Source organism: Erpetoichthys calabaricus, chromosome 4, assembly GCF_900747795.2.
Source record: "Erpetoichthys calabaricus chromosome 4, fErpCal1.3, whole genome shotgun sequence".
Taxonomy (NCBI): Eukaryota; Metazoa; Chordata; class Cladistia; order Polypteriformes; family Polypteridae; genus Erpetoichthys; species Erpetoichthys calabaricus.
Window position 1 is genome coordinate 144095716 of NC_041397.2, and position 24624 is coordinate 144120339.

Here is a 24624-nt window from a genome sequence, read left to right on the forward strand (position 1 = left end):
CATCTATTTACTTATTTTTACTAGCTTTAAGTTTTACTCTGCTGGCTTAGCTATCTTTCTCAGGAGTGGGGGTTGATTTGTTTTCGATCTTATTTTTGTAAAAATTGATTTATTTGTATGGAATGTTGTGTTATTTCGATAAAATCAATAAAATAAAATAAAATTGTTAAAAGTGTTCTACTTCTGCAGATGTAACTTTAAGAGTATAAACACTGTGGATGTAGATTAACATTCAAAAAACACATAATTTACAAACAATGCTCTGCTCTGTGCACATCCAGCCTACCAATGCCACTATTAGCACAAAAAGCAACCTATCTATAAAGTAACACAATTGCAGTTTGTAATGATTAAAGCAGGAAGTGCAGACTGATGTCAACAACTGTTGTATATGACAAACAATGCTTATTGTACTGACCATTGTGGAAGATGACGCGGACACAGACAGACGGAGAGCATTTTAAAGTCCACCACACGTTTATTTTACACTATGTACAAGTAATAGTGAACACAACCCAGTGCCTCAGCACCAATCACCCCTTAGTCCTTGGCCACACAACACAATGCCTTAGTCTCTCAGGTCCGCCTCCATTCCTCTCCACCAAGCTTCGTCCTACTCCTCCCGACTCTTGCCAATGACTGGAGGGAGGTGGCCCCTTTTATTCACCCTGGAAGGACTCCAGGTGCATCCTGAGGGTTTCCGTAGCCACACCTCTGTGTGGCGGAAGCTCTGGCGGTACATCCGGAAGTCCTCCGGGTGTCCACAATCCTCTTCCCCCCAGCACTTCCGGGTGTGGCGGAAGTGCTGAGGTCCAGGGCTCCCAAGGCATTGGGGCGCCCCCTGGCGGTGACCACGGGCCCCTACAGGGTAGAGCTTGGCCCCCACAGCAACCAGGGAGGACGCCCCCTCGTGTTCTGGAGGAGGCACAAGCCCTCCTCCGGTCCTCCTGGGCATCCCGTCCGGGCATGAACCCCAGCCAGGTGCCACACCATGTTGTGTCCTAAATCTATGAATATTCTGACACTCATTTCCTTATTATGAAGACCCATATTGCAAACTCTAGTATCTCACCCTAACTGAAATATGATTTCTCTCTAGTTTGTTTGCTTGTTTGTTTCACTACAGCCTCACTGTTTCCTCCAAGCCTGCGTTATAAACAGGCACCAGTGTGGGAATACTTATTGTATCTCATTGTGCTTCTAATTGGAGCACACAAAATGAGGATGAGAGAGGAATAGTTCCACACCCCATTCTACACAGTTCTGTCAGAGGTTGCTTTGTTATTTATATTTGTTGTGCAAACTTTGCATATTGATGATAAACTGTAATCGTATTTTCTTTTTAAAGTCCATTGTGATTGGCGGGGAAGGGAGGTTTGGGGCCAACTCACTACCCTGAGTAGGTCCAGAAAATGGTCTGTTAACCAATGATGATGATGATAATTAACATGGAGATCAGAAACTAGTGAGTCTTGATATTACAACTGTGTCAAAACTGAGTGCAGACCAACAGGTGAAGCATATAAATAAAAAAGTTGTTGACAATAGGTGTGTGATGTCCCCACAGCAATCACAGACAGCCCAAAAGCAAAGCATAAGGCTAGGAATCACGACTTGTACACTGGAACCTATTTTCCATATTACCGAGTGGCCAGTAAATCTAAAGCAGGCATGAATTCACGCCAGCAAAATGTTTCAGTTCTTTCCATGGACACATGGAGCAAGTTGACCAGAGAGATGGCTGGTTTGACTTTTTGATTTATATCTCATGTCTACACTAATTTTATTTTACAAAAATATATAAATATCAACACATTAAAGGTTATTTTTTATATCCCACTGGATAAAGCTAGGCTGATGGTATCAATTTAGTTTTAAAATCCAAAACAGATATTTTATTTTTTCTACGGCATTACAAGGTGTCTAAAGTTTAAAATATTGAATATTGATATTCAACTTCAGAGAAATGGCTAAGATGGTTACAGTAAGTTAATGCTGATCAAGTGTGGACTGGCTTTGAATGCCACATGAACTACTGGAAGCATTTAACAAAACTAGAGATTCCAACAAGATTATCTCCTCTCTCACTCAAAAGGTCAGCTGTGGAGTTCATTATCATGGCCAATAAGATCAAATGGAAACCACGCTAATTTAGTCCATAGCTGAGGAAAAAGTCCAAATAGCCAACCAGAAAATCTGTAGTTGGTTCTGATACGAAGAGCTGGAAGGGGTCCAGTTACAATGGCAAAGGAACATTTCACTCAAAGTATATTCAAGCCTGGTTTGGATTAAGTGGATTAGGAAATGTTACATTATCTTGCCTGAAGGGATGCATTTGCAAAACATTTCATTCCTTCATTCATTCCTGAAACTTCAGTTCTTCTGATGAATCTGAACTGTCTGAACCTTACAGTGTATGTTTAGCTCAGTTCAGATTTTAACAGCAACACTCTAAGAGCTGAACAGTTCCTTGAAAGTATTTACGTTGTTAGTTTGCTTCTTAAAATTAACAAGTTTAAAAGTGTTTGAGATATACATTTTCCTCTTCTGGGGTAGAATTTGACACATGCCTAACAAACTGTGCCAAAATATCCCAAATAAACAATGAAATGGGTGTTAGACAAAAAGCAAACAAGCAGTTCCATAAGCAGTGATCAGGACCCTAATGCAGGTAAATTGGAAACTCAGTGCATGAGGCCACTTGCTTTATATCAATTGAACTATTAAGTATCACAGACAAGGGGGCAAGCTGAAAGCTATCTAATGGGAGTCTCCAGTTTTGAATAGGCAGCTGCAGAATCTTTTAAGCACAAATAAAGACTTTGCCCACAAAAAAAGGCTGGACAGAGGATGTAGATAGCCTTGTAAGTGCCTGAAGTAAGCAAACCATCTAGACAGTACTTTTCAGCCAATAAATATTACAATATATAGATTACGGGTCAAATTAGAATAAAAACATGCCAGTATAATTAAAAGCACCTGCAACATGAGCTTAAATGCAGGAGCATTAGTTTTGTTTATATCATGGATAAATATATTTTGTATGCTCTCATTTTTTACTTATCTAACAGCTTCTCCTGTCAACACAACATATTTCCAAAACAAGTTAGTCATATGCTGGGAGAGCAGTTCTCCTGCTACTTAAGGTATGTTAACCAGAAAAAAAAAACACTTATCTAGAAATTAATTTTGTAATCATAAAGTGAACAAATATATACTCAATATTTATGTTATACTAAAAACAACCTCATGACTACATTAATTACAGTTTAGATTATAATGATTCAGTATTTCTCTGACAGAGCCGGGCGTAGAAGTATTTTCACCAGTGGCAGGAGGATAAATTTGGACCCCTATGTATGTATTTTTTTATTACTAATAAGAATTAAATAAAAATAAATAAATAAATGATTTTGAGAACAAAATTAATTTATTAATGATTAAATAAAAAAATCACAGAACACAGTAATAGTACCGGTACAATAGTAATAGGAACATAAAATTGCTTATATTAAAAATAAAATCACACCAACCTTAACAAAAGAAAATCAAAATAAGTATTACACATGAGATGAATTAGAATATTACATATTTTTTAGTAATTTAATTTAATAATAGAGACAAAATATTATCACTAATACTTTAGACAACACAAAATTTAATATAATTATAATGAATAAATAATTAAACAAATGCCCAATATAACATCTTTTTATAAAGTTTTACTTTTCTTTCTTTTAGTGAAGCAAATACATCAATTATTTTATCAAAATTAATTTGTTTTGTAAATTCTTGTTCGATTGATAAAATTGCCATATTTGACAATTTTTCCTGAGCAAGTGACGATCTTAAATATGTTTTGATAATTTTTAGTTTATTAAAGCTTCTTTCACCAGAAGCTACAGTAACAGGTAGTGCTAGGAATATTCTCAATGCAACTTCTAAATTTGGATAGGACTGAACTAAACTATATTTATGAATCGTTTTCAAAAGATCTAAACTTCTAACTTCTTTAAGGTCTGGGATTAACGTCATTGCCTGATTTTTGAAACTGATTATTTCTAATAAGAATTCTACAGAATTTATATTGTTTTTATATTTAAGGGATAAATCACAGGCTGTTTTTTTAAAATTTTCTGTATCCTTCAACTGTAATTTTTCACTTGTTAAAAATTTGAAATCTGACAAAATCCCATATAGTTTTTCATATCTCCATCTAAGTGATATTAAAATATCTGTTACTCCTTATATTATACGAGGGAACAAGTGTATTGAGCAAGAGCATTCAATGCAAATTGTCAGTTTGCTTAAGGTATTTGAAGAACATTGCAACATACATTTGGCTTTTTTCTTTTTTATTTTGCAATTTATTAATTTTCATTTTTCATGAATTTGGCACCCTTTCCCATTGTTCACCCGAGGCAAGTGCCTTGTTTGCCTCACCCTTGTCCCAACCCTGTTCTCTGACACTATATTTCATCGGCATAGCTCTAGACCTACTCTCCATCTTGGTATGAAAAAGCTAACATTTTTTACCTTGAGAATTCAACAGATTCTACCACTCCATTTAAAAAAATGTATGCTTAATGTGTTTGAGCTACAATTAGCCACAGTTCAACCAACAAGTAACAGCAGACCATCAATCAATGCCATTTTTCATCATTTGAATTGGAATGTGCTGTCTATGAAAACTACAGAGCCACCACAAGTACTATTTGGGGTGTTTTGCAAATACATGATATTATAAAATACTGTTTAAAAGCATATATTTAATGTGAGGCTAGTAACATAACTAACTGCATTCTATTATCATACTCATTTTTGTGTATGACTCAAAACTATTTAATAAACAAAAATATGATAACAGACTCTTTGAAAAAGTAAATAAAAATGCAAAATGAACCAGCTGTGATGAACTGGAACCTCCATGAAAACAAAAAGAGTATGAGGCCTCCAAAAGCCTTCACAAGATATGCAAGACCCCAATTCTTGCCTGGATTGAGCCACACTCCAAATTGGTTAAATTTCTAACCCTACAGGCTTGCTTCAGGCCTTGCAGGCCCTCTTAATACCTTAAAATGTCCCAAAATATCTAATTGTATTCCAAGAGAAGGGGAAACCTTAAAATCTTGGCTTGGCAAAACACACTATGAAAAGAATCTTTATAAAAATAAGATTTTTTTGCAGAACACCAGAAAAATGCAGAAAAAGCTGTACAGAGCACACAGATGCATTAAAAGCATTCCACAGTGAACAAGTTCCAAAAAAAAAAGTCCAGAAATCAGAATCCTTGTACAAACCAAAAATAATAGAAATTCCAACTCTAAATAGTATACTCACAATTCACAATAGACTTAACAATAACAATGATTCCCTCTTGAACTGTCTGTATCCATGTCCTTGTAGGGCTGGGGGCAGTTCCTCAATGGAGACTGACAGATAGCCCCGCCTCTTGGGGCTCCACCCACAAGGAGCATATTCCAATTTACAGGGACAGCACCAATACATAATTACATATGAAATCAATATAAAATAGCATAAGGATATGAAAAGCGATATCTCAAAATAAACAAAAATAATAAAGCAAAGTGCTCATTAACTTTATTTTCATACATGACACTGAATTTTAAATCAGTTAAATAAGTTCCCGAATGCACCTGAATGTTACGTCATTTGTACATTGTCTAACTTCACTTATTTGTGGAAATTACCTGTGTGGTACTGTTGAGATCTGTGGTTCAGAATTTTACCAACTTTTGTTTGTGTTGTTGTTTTTACAATTAATGTTTTTGGAAGAATTATTATTTTATTAATGGCTAACTTTCTTAATACTATGCACTTTTATAATATGTAGAATAATATTATTCTGCCTACCATCATGCATACTCCTGCATGTACATTGTACAATTAGGTACATTTTTTTCTTTGTATTCATCTGACTTTGTGTGTGTCCCTTGTGTTTTGTGGGTGGCTCGCTATTGGGCTGGGTCACCTGCCAATCACTGCCAGGAACGGTCCTTTATCCTATTTAAGGGAGGGCCTCCCATGGTTCCTGGCAGTTCATTGAACGCGGTTGGGAGTAGAGTGTTTTCTTATGTTTCTGTGCTTTCGCTATTGCTTTGTGATTTTCTGGATTTTGAACCCTTTTTGAGCACTGTTTATGACCTCGCCTTTGTGTTTATTGATATTGTTGAACCTCTGCTCCATTTTATGACCACAATTTTTGGCTGTTTGTATTGGGACTTCGGTTACTGTGCATTGCTTTGCATTTTCAGGCATTTCTTTTGTGCTCCAAAACAGCTTTGGGGCTTGCACAGCCTTTCTCCTAAAATAAACCTTTTATTTTATAAAGATTTGTCTTGACCCTTTGGGTTTCTAGTTGGGTTTTTTGACTGAGTTCCCCCCAACACTAGTGGGCAACTTTTGCAAGTATTTTATTTTCTGACTTATAGAGAAGGGAGTTAAAAAAATAGCAAAAGATTACAGAGAGTGGCATATTGATAAATCAAGAATGAAGAAAAGTGACAGCAGAAACATATTCAAGGGAGGATATGCAGAGAAACTGAGAAATTGATTGAGGTGGCTCAACCAAAGAAAAGGCTTTGTTTTATCTGATTTTGCTGCAAAAAAACATGTTTAAATTTGATTGAAAAACAGAGTTAACTGTTACTTTGTTTTCTCACTTATTATTATATAGACTTGAGACAAATCAGTTAAGTTTATTTTGCTCCCTAGGCCAAGCTTATTGGTGTGCCAACCTACTGTTTGGTAGCTAACCCATGCAGCTGGGTCCTCGCCACCTTATGATCTGTGCCAGCCATGAGAACTGATTAGGAGCTTTTAAGGAAGTAGTTTCAGTGCTTTTGTTTTTGTCTCAGTCTAATCAGTCAACTCTTGCCATGTGGCAGTGTCTCTACTGTATATTTGTGGTTCTACTCCAATCCTGGGGGGTAAACTGTGCCTCTTATTATTTCATCCTCTCTCTCTTAAGATGGACATCCAGTAAAGTGTTAACAGTTTTGATTATATTTGGTCACTCTACTAATATTACTAACATTGAGATGCATTTGCCCATTCTACCAACCCTCACTTGAAAGTGTTTGTTTATTGTTTGTAACAAACTAAAATGAACCAACTTTAGTTTATGTCATTTTTGAACAGTTGCCTTAGTTTTGTCAGCTCTGTCTAGCCAGTTGGTCATGCAGGTATAGGTCTGTGATTATTACAGTATGTCTGTTCTGATGGCTATCCTGTAAGGCAACTGAAGCTGCTTTCGTTTCTTGTTTTTGATCCACAAAATCCCATAAAATTTCTGCTTTCACCCCTTGTATAAAGCAGACTCTCAGTTTTATCTGTGATAAGCCCAACAATAAATTCTGCTTCTTATTTTTAACTAATATTGTTTCACTTGAGCAAAATATTTCTAAACCTCAGCCTAACATTTTTGCTTAGCAACTGTGAGTTTAATATCTACCACACAGAAAACAATATTAGTAATTCATTGGGTATGCATTTTTTATTCACTTATGTGCCATAATTTATGGGACAAAATGACTTATTTGTCTAATGCAACTGAAAGTACCTTTCTAAAGGTACTAAGTGTTTTGCTATCAGCCCTTAAATTATATTAAAGAAATTTTCAGGGTTGCTTCTGGGCAGCCATGTCCCCCACATAGCCATATTTTGCTAGGTTTGCAAATACTACAACTCCAGCTTTGCCATTTAACTTAAAGTGGTGTACCTTAAACCTTTAAAGTTATCTCTAAATAGATAACAGCTTAATTATGTGTTGTTCTTAGGAGGTCTCTATTGTGACAAAATCAAAATTGTGATATGTGACATCATCATGTCATCATGACATCATCATGTTTGTAAAAACAGATCCATGAATTTGTACAGTTTGCTTTTTGATCACAGTTGTTTTTTTTATCAGTGTTACAGTTTTCCTGGTAATTTATTTGCTGTATTTAAATTATACTCTATGATTGCATTGTTTTGTTGAAGAAAAAGGTTCCAGGATACTCCAAGCTAATTGTACGCTATGCTTTATTTGTTGAAATTATTGATCACAGCACCTTCTTTGACATAAATGTATAATGACTTTCATATCAAGCCATATCAATAGCTTCAATCATGTTATCTATTCATCAGCTCATTAATTACCAAATGATCCAATGATAAATGGACTAAGTCCAATTCCAGCAGCATCAACAGAAATTTTGTAACCAAACATTGAGTACTATTTCAGTAAAAAATAACTATTCAGACATGGTTTAGTGATTAGAACATTATTATCTTATAATGCAAATACCCTGACATTTTTTAACCATTTTTTAACTGTCATGCAATATAATATTAATGTAATATTAGCCTTATTATATTGCATTATATTATTGTCACACATGTTTTAGGCCGAATGTGTTTCATTTTTTTCTTCAGGCACAACTTTGCAGTTTTAAATTTTCTTTTTGGCAAGTTTGTTCTTTATCTTACTTTCCATCATTACTTTGACATTGGGTTGTCACAGATTTTGAATAGATTCATATATATTTTCTTTCTGTTTCTTTCTATATTTTTCTAGCCCTGGGCATTTTCATTAAAAAAAAAAGCAGTTTGGAAGGATCATTTATGGTCTAGTTATAAATCCTGAGGAACACAAATGTTCCAAGGCCAGACTACTGACTACATATACACTTCACTTTACAAACTTAGAATTTCTTAAATTGCATATTTAATATTTAATTTAATAATATTTGAAATTAGTGAAAATTATAGAAAATCCTTCTCATGTAACGTAGCAGTCATTTTTATGGTTTAAATCTGTATGACTCAAGTAATTCTTGGCAACCTTGTCAGTGAAGAGTGACTAGCACAAACAATGGATTTAAAAGAAATTATTTCCAAATTCACAAAGATGACGTACAGAAAAAAGCCATTAAGAATTTCAGAAATGTTTATTTTAGTAACTGTAAATAACTTATTAAATGCATTATAACATACATTCCAATGGATTCATCACAAACTTTAATATTTAGTACACCCAAGAGAATGTAACTGGATGAATAGATATCAGCTTATACATCATTGTGCAGCTCAAGAATGACAACTTCAGATTTCACAAATTTGAGTCTTGTGTGTATATTCCCAAGCAGAATATAGCATAAAGCTATGCAACATTTGGAAATTAATGCAGTGTGCAGCATGCAGAAAGTAATGCAGTGAATATGTAGATAGTAATAAACATCCGCCAGAAACTCCAATTTGGACAAAAAAATAGCACACGCAATAGTTTCATTTTAGTCCCTAGTAATTTAAGTGTACTCTTATATAATAATATTCTAATATTCTGTTACATATTGGTAAGTGTGAGAGCTCTGTTTGGCCAATAACATGGCATCTTATTTACACCAATTATTAATTTGCTAATTGAATGCAAATATTGAAGTCTGGAGAGGTGGTATTTGACCAGTCTTATATTATCATGGGTGAGTTGTCATTTGTTGCATTTCACAGAATTAAAAAAAAAAGTTCAGATTGCTGCATATAGTTCATATTATATCTAGCACCAATTAAGACCTGGCTTGAAAATCCACTCCTTCCTTAAGAGTGTTCCCTTCAGTTTCCCTCCAAAGCCCAAAGGTATAGGAAGGTGTAGGTTAACTCAAAATCCTAACCTTCACACGTATTTTAACATGAACGTAAGTGCCTTTCTGTTAAATACACCAGGCTTATTTCTGGATAATGTATGGTTCCTCTTTAAAGACTGATCTTGAACAAGATCAGGAGTTTTAAACGTGGATAGAAAATGCATACATGCATATAAGGTTCTTAATAAGCAAATCTCAAGGCTACATCCTTCTGCTTTCTGATCTTGCAACTGAGACCTTTATTCATGCTTTTGTCACCTCGCAACTTGATTATTGCAATATAGTTTTGCTTGCCGTCTCTGCTCAGAGCCTAAACAGACCACATTCTGTGCAAAATTCAGCACCAATAGTCGTCACACATTTAGAATCTTGGGAGCACATTACTCCTACACTTTGAAATTACATTGCCTATCTGTCCTTTTTTTATTTAGCATAAATTTCTCCTCTCAGTTTTTAAGGCCCTTCATGGTCTAGCCCCACCTTATCTGTTTTCTTTGCTGTGTCCATGTACTCCTTCAAACTCACTTTGTTCTGCTGACTCTAGGCTGTTAATCGTTGCACTGGGCAGATTCCATACTGTGGCTGACAGAGCTTTTAGTTTAGCTGGACCATGGTTGTGGGATGTCCTGCCTGTGGAGGTTTATACTTATATTACACTTTTTTGTTCATTTTGCTTGGCTTTTCTCTACAAATCTAAACTTAAAACTTAGCTTTTTTTACATTTTTTTTTGTTATTTTTGTTAATCTAAGTATACTTAATTGAGATTGTTCAATGTTTGTTTTTTATTATTTTTTTTTTGTATTTTTGTATGTACAGTGTTCTGTCCTGTAAGGATCTTTAAAACAAAATATATTATAATTTATGATCTTGAGGATCCTGTTCAAGATCCTAACTAACCCATATAATTGAATGTTATTTCTATTACAATAAACCAATATCAGATAAAAAGAGCACAATTGCAGAGGATTATTATTGAATGTCAGAGCTGGAACTGTTAAGTCCTTTCCATGGAATGCTGTCTTGAGACCAGTATCTTTTGAAACCTGCATACTTTAACAATAATAGCAAAGTATTTCTTTAATAACAGATTGTCACTAATGTTCACAATTTTGAGTCAACCAGTCATGGCTTGATTTTGCATTAATCACTAGGATACGCCCAAACAAAATAATTGTCTGTGGAAGACACTCAAAAAACTCCTGAGAACAGAACCCCCCTCTTCCGAATCTCTTTCATTACTTCTCAGTAGCAACCAAAAAAAAGAGGGATGAAAGACTGCCATACTAGAAAATAATGTCTTCTTTTAGTCAGTAAAGAATGACCTCAGAGAACAATCTTTTTTTCCCCAAAAGTACTTGGTACTAATGTTTAACTGTATCATTGCTCTAGGCACCGATGAAAAATAATTAACTCAAATAAAAATTGTAAAAAATGTAAAGAACTGTATTAGAAAGCAACAGTTTTATTATCAACAGTAACTCTGTCAAAAATGTAAAGGAGCAGTTAGTTACTTTATTTTCAATAGCAACATTTAAAAGTCTTCATTTGAAGGAGAGTCCTTGAAACATGGCATCATGTAGAGTGCAGGCTTTGAAGCTCATGTGCTGCAAGTATAATGCATTTCTTTGCACTGTTCATGGTTGTTGCATACATCACATTTGATAGCTGGTGACAGGGTGCATTAAGTGGCCAGCAAAATGTCCATGTACTGTCCTGACAAGTCAAATGCTTCATGATCTAGAAACGCCTTTGGAGCAGCTGTCCACATCAGTGCATACAGATTCCACATCATCCAAGTGATAGTCACTATGTCAATTACTGTCATAATCATCCAAATATTCATCTTGCAACAAATCTAGATGCTTCAAAACATCAGCAGCTTCATACCTTTTTTGCTACAACATTACTATGGACTGCAAATGTATAACACTATTTTCTGCAACTTGTTGCCATCAATAACAAAACAAAATCTATGGCTATCCACTAGATGGCAGCACTGCAGGAGCTAACTGAGAAGTTGCAGAAAAGACTGCCAGCAAGCTGGCTATATCTATAGTGACTGTACACTGAGGCAGGAGTTTTCTCGTATGCCGTGGCTCAACAGGCTCATTGAGAAACAAGTTAATTTGGTGCTTGCATTCTAAGTGTTAATTATAATTACAATTACAACTTATTTTTCTACAGCGATCTTCATTGAGTGCTCTGACAAATTCTCAGGTAACAGGCAAGTAGAGATATACTAATTACAAAATATAGCATTTGTATATAAAGATGCATATTTGTTAAAATACACAAAAAACAAAGAAGAAACTGATTAACATAAATGGAAACCAACAATATCTGTCCATTAATTATTTGATACACTATGGCCAACTGAAGACATTAAAACTGTAAAAGAGAAAGTAAAAAACAGAGTCAGACACAGTCCCGGAGATCTCAGCCAACTGGTTGCCTACCCCCTGCTAGGTTTTCTAAAGTGTAGTCTCTGCTGTCCAATCAAATGAGAGATTCCAATGTTCCTTCGTCCAAGATGACTTCTCCATACGCAGGAGATCCTCCTGGCAGTAGAGGAAATACCAAGGAGAGAAACAGAATAGAGGAGGGTTAGTAATGGTTTATAAATATTATATTACTTATATTTAACTTAACTTGTATTCATTTATTTATTTTAGATTCAACTTATTAGCACATGTACACTTTTGCTAATTTTAATATAGGAACTGTAAGAACTAGGGATGCTCCAATCGATCGGCCGCTGATTGGAATCAGCCAATTTTCACTAAAAAAAAAGGTGATCAGTAAAAGGCCAATCAGGAAAACCATTGTTTTCAGACCCTGCTTTTCTAAGCAAGTAAACAAAGAACAGCAAGTGGAGAATCGTTTTACTAGTGAGCGAGACACATTTAGTATGTTAGCCTTTACGTCAAAGAAAGTGGAGTAATAAACTAAAAAATGTAATCAGAGAAGTCATCCTGTGCAAATAAACAAACAGCAAAAAAAGCTACTTTAAGAAACTCGGACCTTTATTTTGTCCTTTAAATTAAAAGAGATAATGCTTGAGTTTGAACAGCAAGCTTGTTTAAAATTCCGAACCTTATACTTTAATTGGAAAAAAAAAGATCAAGATGAAATTGAAACTGCTGCTTAGTAAATAATAGGCTTTTTTAAAGATTTGCACTGTGTTTATTATTTGTTGCTGTGTGTCATACAGAATAAGATTTGGTGCGAAACAAGTACCACATAATTAAAATGGTAATCCATATTTTATAATTACACCACAAGCATTACAAATGTCTAGTTGATACAATGAATAAAAAACACAACTATATTCTTAGATTAAATACATATTTTAACAGCAGAAAGCTACACTACAATTAATGATTTAAAATGATTAAACCTATAAGTGCATGTATATTTACATTTAAGCAGTGTTTAATTGGCAATATCAATTAATTGATTGTGTGAAGCTATATATACATTATATATTTTATTGTTAGAAAAATGGGGAAGCTACTTTTTTAAATTAAGCCTTGTTTCAGATAGGTACATTACAGAAAAGATAAAACAATATGACAGCTTGTAATTATGAGAAGCACCTTATTTTCTTTAATGCTATATGTATTACTGATAAATACGTATGTGCATATTTTATTATGTATTTTAAGAAAATTTTATTTATTTTAGTATTTTATGGTCACTGAACAATAAGCCTACATAATTTAATTTTGTTAATAAAAAATGAACAGTTAACACCTGTGGTCTATTGTTTAATTATAAAAATACACTTAAATATAGGGCGTAAGGCTTCTATGTGTCTGGTTATGCAGGAGATTAGTGTAACAAAAAATTTAAAGGGATAAAGAAAGTTAAGTTAATATGAAAATTGGTGATTGTTATCGACCTTAAAAAACCTGGAGCATCCCTAATAAAAGCATCAGATGTCAATCTGTGCCTACAAATATTACATAGCCTTAGCTTTGCAAACTTACCTCCTACACTTTGTTTTCAGCTTGCTCTAAGGGCTCTACTTCCACACTGGTGTTAATTTAAAATTCTGCTGTAATACTCTTCTTCCTGATTTGCTGCAAAAGCATTCTTCTGACTTTATAAGCTTTAAATATTTACAAAACTGATACATCAGAACATACACTGTGATCTCAAGTTGTAGGTCTTTAAAATTAAATACAATTACTGTAAAAGACAATAATTCCCCATGCTAAAAATGATCATTCACCTTTCACTTGCATATTGCTATAAGATATTATTAAAGACAAAATGGAAGTGATATGTTTTGATTTCAGCCGTTTTCAGCTGCATCAATAAAAGGTAAGTGTTACATTAGGATGTGTTGACTTTTGGCAACCATTAAAAACTTTTGTAGGTATGTAAATGGTGCATTTCTTTTGTAATTATTTAATGACAAGCTATTAATTTGTTGTCTTTTTTTTTCTTTTTTTAAACAAACTTCCCAAAGACATAATTGTGATGCTATTCTCTGAAATTACAGGTGTTGCTATTTTGTATGGCATTGCTAGGTAGCATGCTGGCATGAAATGCCAGCTTTGCCATGCTATAAAAAACAATGCACACAATAAGTAATCTGAAGTGCGATTAAACAAAGAAAAGAAAAGATCTCTGTCAGAGACATTGCATTCAGGGTAAAAACAATACCAATGAAAGTAAAAGAAATGCTGGTCATGACTATTGCTTCGTTTTGTAGCTGTGTTTAGAGGTATCCTTTAACATATTAAATGATTACAAAAGGTTTCTTAGTGTAACAACTCTATTCTAATGATGTGTACAACTCTTGCCAGCCCCAAAAAACAAGTGTACATTTCTCCATTTTCTAAACCTTTATTCACAAAGGCTTTCTGTATAACCTCCTGAAAATAACATTACTAATTTATATTCAGAAATCTTTGTAAGCGATACTGAGCATCAGTCAGTCAGTGTAAAATAAACTGAACAAAAATAATAATAAAATTAAAAAAAAACAAAAACAAAAGAAAACATACAAATATATAATGGAAATGCATTAAAACACTAATGCCACTTCAATAATTGATTTAAAGACACTGTCACATTGTTCTGGCAGTCATTTTTGTTTTGTTTGTCTTTAAGGAATGCTGCCCTCAGATGCCCTTTTTGATTGTGGTCCCTTACAGAATGAATTCCCTTTCGATCATTATCTAGAATTATTGGCATGCTTTCTTAATTGCTCCATTAGTGTCATTATTCTTTGTTTATCTAAAGTTGTCTCACTTACTGTATATGGGCATCCATACAGTATGGGCATCTTGCTTTAGCTCAGAACTCACAGAAGCACTTTTAAGTTTTCCCAGTAATCCAGATGGCAGGTTAGTGACCATTTATGGACTGAATCCTCTCTTCAAATAAATGAAAAACAGATCAAAATACTGTAGATTAGTCAGTGACCAATTTAATCTGAAATTTAAATATTATATGAATACATTGTTAATTTTAATAACTCATAAAGTGCAATGGGTTTCTGTTTTGCTTTCTTGGATGATAAATACATGATTTCCCATGTTTCTTTTATTTTACAATGCAGATGCAAATCCTCTAAGCAAATTTCTTCTTGATATTGAGCTCCTGTGGAATATACAGTAATTATACATTCTCCTCATATTTACAGAAATCATACAAAAAAAATCTTGCCTCACAGCTCCATTATCTTGGTGTTTCGAATCCTGACTCAATACATGTGGATGTTCCTGCTCTCTCCATATCTGTTTAGCTTTTTCTGTCTCATCCACCTCTAAAAGAAGTGCTAGTTAAGTTTATTTGATGCTTCAAGCTTGTTTGGTAAGTGGTCTCTGCCAAGTACTGCCACCTCCTTCACACTGAACCCAATACCTCTGGAATAGACTCAAAACCCCTGTGATCCTGAAGTAGACTTGATTTTTTTTTCTAGCAATTCATTCAGAAGCAGATTTAACTAATCAAGTTTAGCATGACCACACTCCTTTACATACTTTCTTGAAGCTCTGTACTAGATTTCAGATTCCTTGAGGTGAGTGTCGACCTTCACATGTCACTTAACTCCGTCCATTTCTGACTACCTGTTGCCCCCTACAATACAACTGGTGTATCAACATGAACTCAATAGGACTGATGACTTTTGAACACAGTCTAGTAGAGTCCAGCTGGCAAAGTGTTCCACAAAATAGTGTGTTTACAACTTTCTGAGGAATATTTACAAGGCTACCAACATTTTAAACTATGTCCTCACTTGAACACACATGTTTAGTAAAGTGCAACACAATTGAGTAGAAATCAGTTCTTTAACACTTTTTACAGGCATTAAATTGGTAAACTTAACATTAGTGCTTATCATAAAAATCTTTGCTTATGAATGGTTACAGATGTGGACCTTTTGCAACATTCTGAAGTGAATTAGGACTTAGTGGCCTTCAGACATGTAGCTGTCTCCTAGTGCTCTGCAAAACATGAATGCCTAGCAACCAGTGTCAGGCATCCTGTTACCAAGAACACAACAAAGAAGTGGTGTTGGAATCGGACATGAAATTAACATTTTAAAGCAGCCTACCAGAACCATCCATCCATCCATTATCCAACCTGTTATATCCTAACTACCGGGTCACGGTAGGGTAGGGTCAGTACCAGAACCTGCAAAAGCAATGTATTCAGAAGATAGTACTAGAAACCATTTTTAAATATAACTGATGCCTTCAGCAGATAACAAAGCATTCATACACCTGCATAATAACAGATTATTAAACTGTACATATCTTATGGAGTCCTCTTCAACTAATGTTTCTAAAATATTGTCAGGTCAATGTGGTGTCCAATGATTTCCCTCCAGCTATACTACTTGGAAAGTTCTTCTATTTATCTGTTGTTGAGTTGCTGAAAAATTACTTTACAATGATATGGATCACATACACATACTTCATATGCACACACATACACACATGCATCTTATGTTATGACATGGACTTTTTAAAGACTCACACTTTATTAAATTTGTATAATAAGAAAAGCAAAATACATTTTGTCAAGTTTACTTTTATGAAAGGTGGTCATTGTAGTTTTCCATGAGTAGCAGTTTCTGCGTCAGCTTTACATTTTTACTCATAGTTAATCCTGGGTTGTGCATAAACGTTTGAAGGTGGAAAGTAATACAGTAATCCCTCCTCCATCGCAGGGGTTGCGTTCCAGAGCCACCCGCGAAATAAGAAAATCCGCGAAGTAGAAACCATATGTTTATATGGTTATTTTTATATTGTCATGCTTGGGTCACAGATTTGCGCAGAAACACAGGAGGTTGCAGAGAGACAGGAACGTTATTCAAACACTGCAAACAAACATTTGTCTCTTTTTCAAAAGTTTAAACTGTGCTCCATGACAAGACAGAGATGACAGTTCCGTCTCACAATTAAAAGAATGCAAACATATCTTCCTCTTCAAAGGAGTGCGTGTCAGGAGCAGTGACTGTCACAGAGATAGAGAGAAAAGCAAACAAATCAATAGGGCTGTTTGGCTTAAGTATGCGAAGCACCGTGGCACAAAGCTGTTGAAGGCGGCAGCTCACACCCCCTCCGTCAGGAGCAGACAAAGAGAGAGAGAGAGAGAAATAGAGAGAGACAGAGTTTGTTTTTCAAGCACAAATCAATATGTGCCCTTCGAGCTTTTAAGTATGCGAAGCACCGTGCAGCATGTCGTTTCAGGAAGCAGCTGCACAAAAGATAGCAACGTGAAGATAATCTTTCAGCATTTTTAGACGAGCGTCCGTATTGTCTAGGTGTGCGAACAGCCCCCCTGCTCAATCCCCCTACGTCAGGATCAGAGAAAGTCAGCGCAACAGAAAGAGAAAAGTAAGCTGGGTAGCTTCTCAGCCATCTGCCAATAGCGTCCCTTGTATGAAATCAACTGGGCAAACCAACTGAGGAAGCATGTACCAGAAATTAAAAGACCCATTGTCCGCAGAAACCCGCGAAGCAGCGAAAAATCCGCGATATATATTTAAATATGCTTACATATAAAATCCGCGATGGAGTGAAGCCGCGAAAGGCGAAGCGCGATATAGCGAAGGATTACTGTAGGTGAAAAAACACAAAAATGTGCTTACAAAGATTTAGATGGCATTTCGGATTTATAATGTAGATCCATTTAGCAATACATTTGCTAGATCCAATTAGTCCTCATTTAGGGGAACTGAAAGATGACTCTTATCCTTGTAACAGTAGGCATAAAACACACATTCCCACCCACTCATAGCAGGCTCATTTAGAGTTACGAATTAATCTAACCCATACATCCTTGCAGTGTTCAAGAAAACCCATGCAGAGATCAGGTTTCAGAAGAGTGCCTGGGGTGTGAGGCAAACCCCATGTGCTGGAGGTGTAATGGAGATAACCACTTTGTTAGAAAGCTGTTTTGATGCACTTGTGATGGTGAAAATAGAAATCAAGGTACAGTCTTAAAAAAAGGTTCATTACGTGACAGACCCTACACAAACCCATATGACTAATGGATGCCATCAGACCTGATGCGATTTCTATGCATGCTTTGAAATATTTTGTGCAAAATGAAGGCTAGCAAACAGTAAGTAAAGTTAGATAGAAGATTTTTGTCATCTGGTGCCTCAGTTTCCTTAGAACAGGTGTCACACATATTGTCCACTATGTCTTTGATGTTATCTAAGTCATCCATTTCTATGTCCAGATTCAATTTATTCCCTGACCTCCATATAAATGTTCAAACTGTTTTCTTTGAAAGGCTCAATATGAAATGAAAACTGCATAATGGATTGGAGGCAAAAAGGATACTGCACAGAACAGCTAAGCATTCTCATCAGAAACACAATGAATATAGCATCTTTTACACTGAATGGCATTTTTGACCTGGACTTTTTTTGTACAATTAACCACCCCAACCCATTACCTCATCACATGCCCGGACATCCTTATTCAAACCTATGCAATCAGCTGTTTGCTAATTATTTAAGCTGCTGAACAGATGAGCATCATCACACTTTGTGAGTCCCAGGAGTCACTGAAAAGGTGAAGTTTGAGATTCTCATTTACACTTTTCATTCCAGGGTCAGAGGTAATCAGATTGGCCAGCCTCATCCAGCAAGGAATCAATGCAAATGCTCCAAATCTGATGTCTGATAATGATTCCCAATGATTGGCCTGGCCTGTGGAGAGGTGATTATTAGTTTTGACTGAAAGCATCAGTCAAGAATAGACCTAAGGGGAAGATTCATGTGACATCTGCTGACAAACTAAACCCTGGGACCTGTCCTGCTGTTTGCAAGGCCAGAGTCTTTGAATAAGTCAATCTACTGTCTTGTCTCACCCTGCACAAATATGCAAACATGTTAGCATTCAGTGCTAAAGATGCAGTATGATATGTTCAAATGTGTTCAAAGGCCAGAGGAGGCCCCAGTGTCTAGAGCTTTTTAACCCTAAGACTCATACAACTGGGAATGTCGAAAATCTATGAAATGTCATTTATCCAACCATCTAACAGTATCTTCTTCTTCCTCTCCAGTAATGAGGCAGGCGACGAGCACTACCTCGAAGCCATGGGAAGACCTTGCCGCTATAAAGAGGAGCCACTCCTAGAAGGTGGAATGTCATGTTGAACTTCCAATGCTTGTTGGAAGAAAGAGCTCCCACTTAGCCACTCTGATTGTGATGGCAAATAAAACCTGTTTTCTGTTAGCCATTGTGATGTTCTTTTTTTTTTTTTTTTGTTTAGTAGTAAACTAGTACCCAACAATTTTTTGGAGTACACTGATTTCTCTTCAGTCACATTACAAGATCCAATATCTAAAATTATTTTTGTGACTAGTCAAAGTTCCAGTTAGAAGTATCTGTAATTAGATAAGTTGCAGATACTGTATTTGTAATTCCATATTCTCGATAAGTGAAAATTGTTGGATTTTTCCAATTGGCCACTTAGAACCTTTTAATTAGAAATGTCAGCTTGACTAGTTAAGTTTAGAATTACAGATAACTTTAATTTATTTGAATATGTAAAAGTTTTGATAGTTAAAATGTCATTTTAACTATTCAAAGTATAATTTATCAGTATATCTCTGAAAAACTCCACAGCAGTCAATGAGAAAGGTCCTGAGTTGTATAAACCTCTAATTCATACTCAGACTTTTCTTAATATTTTAGACCAGTAACAGCGCTCTGCACAGTAACATGCAGCGAATACACTTGACTTGAGCATTCATAGTTTTCATACTCTTTCTCTGTATGTTTAGCATTCGTTTGCTCAGAGGTTGATGCGCTTGCTTTTCTCCACCCTAACGGCTCACTTTTTCTCCTCTTTCATCGGCATCTTTTCGTGTTAAAAATGATTAAGTCAGTGTTTGTGTTGCAATTACTTAGTACGTTTTCCTTGTTTTTCACATAAGCTGGCACTTAAGTCTTCAATCTACCTCAAGAATTATTTGAGATATGACAGAGGTAGGGGAAGTGATGGCGAAGGTGGTGGTGATGAGAACGGCGCCCGTACGCATGCACCACATGGCCACCCTGCTGGCTGCTGCCAAGACTTGATTCTACAATAAAATAAAAAGAGAAATAACCTTGGAGGTCAATCATCACCCCGAAAGCAGATAGTAGACGTCACATAGTATATGTGTACCAAATTTGAGGTTAAGAGGTCAAACGGTTTACGAGCTACAGGTGATTTAAAATTCTGGACAGACAAATGGACAGCCATGGTAGCGTATTATAGAAGAAAATATAACATTTTGCAATTTAAATCAGAATTTAATTAAAATTAGTCAGATGAAAGCATTAAGTTTTAAAATGGTTTTACATACAGTACATGAATGCCACCTTTGTTCAAAAATAAGGTAGAAAAAGAAGACAGAAAAGAAGATATAAAATGCAAGTATTCGCAGATCAATGGTTAAAAATAATTACAGTAAAATACTGTGAGACCGAGAAGCCTTAATTATAACATATTTAAATATTGTTCAGCTCCTTGTTGCTTAAATATGCATACATTTATTTGCCATGTTTCAGTGTAAACATTAAAAAAATATTTTCTCAAAAACTCTCAGAACTACATTGTGGTGTCACTGCCACAGCACAGGCCGGATAAATGAGAGAGAACCAACAACAACAACATTTATTTCTGTAGCACATTTCCTTACTCAGGATGAAGCTCAAAGTGCTTTACAAGCTATCAAAGAAACAGTTAGAAACAAACAAAATCAAATAAAAATTAAATCTATAATAAATAAAAACCATACAGAACAATTATACACTTACATTATATAGGTATAGAATTAAAAGGGAAGCAGTGTCCTTATAAAGAGAATTGTTTTTAAAGTCTTTAAAGATGAGTGCAATGATTAGATCAGATGGCCAGGAGGACAGAAAAAACAAAAAAATGCAGATAAGGTAGAGAATAAAAAGAGAAATCTGCAAGGGTTCCAAGACCACTCAGCCCCCCTCTGGGCATTATTCTTAACATAAACGTTTTAAGCAGTTACTTATTGTTTCATTCAAACTTCACAGGTAGCTGTATAGTGCTTTGATCAGGTAGTGGTAGTGCAAAAAAGAACAGGAAAAGAAAACAAAGAAATGTAGGGATTAGTAATGATTGGCAGTTCATTGAAGAATATGAATTCTGTGCATATCTAGTTTATTAAGGGATGAACTAAAAAGTAGTTCAGAAAAAGCAAAATTGAAAAGTGGGATTTTAGGAGATTTTTTAAAATGATCCACGGTGTTAGAGTGGTATATCTCTAGTATTACAAAATTTGACTACATAACAGCAAAATGTCATCCCTCTACTTCTTTTGTGCTTAGCTCTTGGGATAACAAGCAGACTGCTATCAGAAGATCTAAGGGTATAACTTGGAAGGTAAGAGGACAGGCACTTCAAAACGTAAGAAGGAGCAAGATTATTTAAGGCATTATGGTACCATTGGAAGTATTATAAAGTTCTAAAGGATACAGCCTCATTTGACTGTTGGAGTACATGGAGATGACAATCCATGCTGCTGATTCCTGGGTCCCCACTTAAGTGACATGGAATAGTGATGCATGTCTTTTTTCAGCACACTCCTAACCAGTGTCTGCGAATGTCATTTGTTGCCTCTTAGCAAACCACAGCACCAACATCTCTATGCTTTGCTAAGACAGACAAAGCTTATTTAACAATGTCCTGAACGCACACACCAGGAAAGCAGATCACAAAAGTCTTCCAGGCAGAAGGTGCAAATTCCAGGTTTCCTAAAATAAATTTTCCCAATAATACTTTGTTAGGCACCTGGCGCCGAACTAAGAGCTTCAAAATGGTTGCCGAAATGCAACACCCATGCTTCTCTGGGCAGCTGAAGTGGATGCTCCCTTTTCCAACAGTGCTCCTACGCTGTATGCTGAGCAGTAGAAAGGATAAAACAGATACTCACCGGTTTCGGGGGCTCCCCTGGTGTGCATGAAGCTGGCAAGCAACTGCTGGAAGGAGAAGCTGGCTCAGTGCACCCTGTTACACTGCACTGAAATCTAAGGGCTTTTAGGTGCCTGTAGCGAGTATGAAGCTTTTGTATGTTACTCCAAAACTTTGAGGTCTTTATTAATGTTTAGAAACTCACAACTGCTGTTCTCCATTTTCTAAACAATTCTCTGGGGGATCTGGCAGGCAACAAAAACAGAAAAATAGTGATAAGCCAACACACAGAGCTTCTACACGAGGCTGTAACAACTGAGTTCTTTAAAAGTCATTGCTAAAGAAGAACATTGAGATTAAAACTGAGTGAGCCACTTCACACAGCTTGCTTAGGGCCCTTGCATAATCAAACTACAAGGCTCATCTGTCCATCCAATGTACACTCCCATTAAGAATTCCATAGAATGCCTATAGTAAATATACCAAGAAGAGTTTTGAAAAAACTTTCATTTGACAGTTGTTACAATAAAAGTGTTAATGGCCAACAAGACTACTAATACTGCCAAAATTACTAGCATAACAGAATGTTATATAGCCTTGGACTGAGAGATTACTGCCAAAAAGAGAGACCAGGTATAATTTAAAATACAGCACTTAGTCATAGAAAAATAAAAAAGCCCTGTGCAAAACTGTCAATATTACAAAACAAAAGAGCACAGGAAATGTGAGGAGCAAAAGAATGAAAACAGCAGGACAGAACATCTGAGGAAAAGAGCACTGAAATGTCATTCATCAAATTTGATCAAAAAAAAAAAAAAAAAGAAGGTCATTCATTTAAAATCGGAATGTCAGTGTCAAAAAGCAGTAATACTATAGGGAGACAGTAGCAGAGTCCATTGGCACTCAAGTGGCATCTTGCCTGTGATGTCCCCTCAGGTTTCTGAATCTCTCAAAAGGAAGTTTTATTCCCTTTATTTCAATGTGTCTGTCTCCATAATCTGCAATGGACTGGTGCCTCATCCTGAGTTGGTTTCCAACTTGCGACCAGGGTAAACTTTAGTAAATTATAATAATCAGGTTAGAGAATGTTATGCATGCATAGTTCATCACAAGACAGGCTCTTTTCTTTTGTGCCATCCCCAGTCAACATACTTTATCCTGGGGGAGCCAAAGATGCCAAGTAACTGTGCCTTCCTAAGAATAATAATAATTTCTCTTAGCATTTTAAAAATGTGCAAAAAAGAGTACGCTGTTGCTCCACAGGTGAGTTGTTTCCTGCTCCTGTAGGCCCTGAGGTCTGGACAAGACAGCCAATGAAAACATTGTGACTGAGATTCATCATTAATTACACAATAAATGCCCCACAGGGAAATACAAAGAAAACTGTGGTGAGATAAATGCAGTACATTACACAAGTAAAGAGCATCTTAGCTTCTATCTGTTCTCTGCTGACATTGCTGTGGGAATGCTGTTTGAATCACAAGTTAAAAAACAGCCATTTAAATTAAGGATGCAGGGAGAATGACCTCCAAAAAGCTTGCAATGGTCTATAGCTAATAAAGTTGTTAGATCAATCCCAAAGACTGATTTAATGTTTGACCCAAAGCAAATTATTTCACTAGTGAATATCCTCTTCAGAGCACTGGTATTTGTTTGGTAGATCTGTACTGACTGGGGATAAAAGGTGAGCAAGTGATCAGGACAGGGCAAAAAAGAGGAAATCAAAAGGAATGGAGGTAAAATCAAGAAAAAGACCAAAGACAAAGACAGATAGAGAGAGAGTGGTTAATGACAGGGTTGGGGATGAGCCAGATGCATTGGAATTGAAGCATAGTGGTTGAGGAAGCCCTGAGTGGAAGGAATGATACTCCAGGGGTAGGATTTCTCCTGCCGAGCATCAGAAGGGAGCAGGAGCGGCTGATCGCTCCGGGGATGGTTTCACAAATGCTGGAAAATGGTGGTAGGACAGGGGATTTGGAGGTCCCCAAATACGCTGAGGGGTAATGGTAGGAAAATATTTTGAAGGTGGTTGACTGCACTTCTAGCATTTCTATCTGCTTTGTAGACCTGAAGGGGTAAGAAGAGGAAATGGCTTCAAGAGAGGGATGCACAAGAGCTGGTAGAAAGAAACAAATAGTTGGTCCTTACTGTTTTAATCCTTGGTTTTAACCTACTTTATTTATGGCTTTATTTGGACACTGTTTTTATTTTGTATTATTTATTCATTTAATGCCTAGCTGTGCTACCAGTCCAAGATGAGTTGAAATCTAAATAATTAATGTAGACCTCAGCGTTAACATTTGCAGTGCACCATTATTTGAATCTATTTTGTAACGAATGTACAGATGCACTTTACAAAATTTGTAGTAATAAAATGCATTGCATTTGTGACTCTAATAAATGGCACCTCACATTAACATTAACGCTGCTTTTAAGAATCCCATGCAAATGGAATATAATAGGGACTTACGTATTACATTTGTCATTCCAACAGATGGCACTTCACATACTTTTGTAGTAATCAATTTTATTACTACACATGTTTATGATGTACCATCTGTTGGA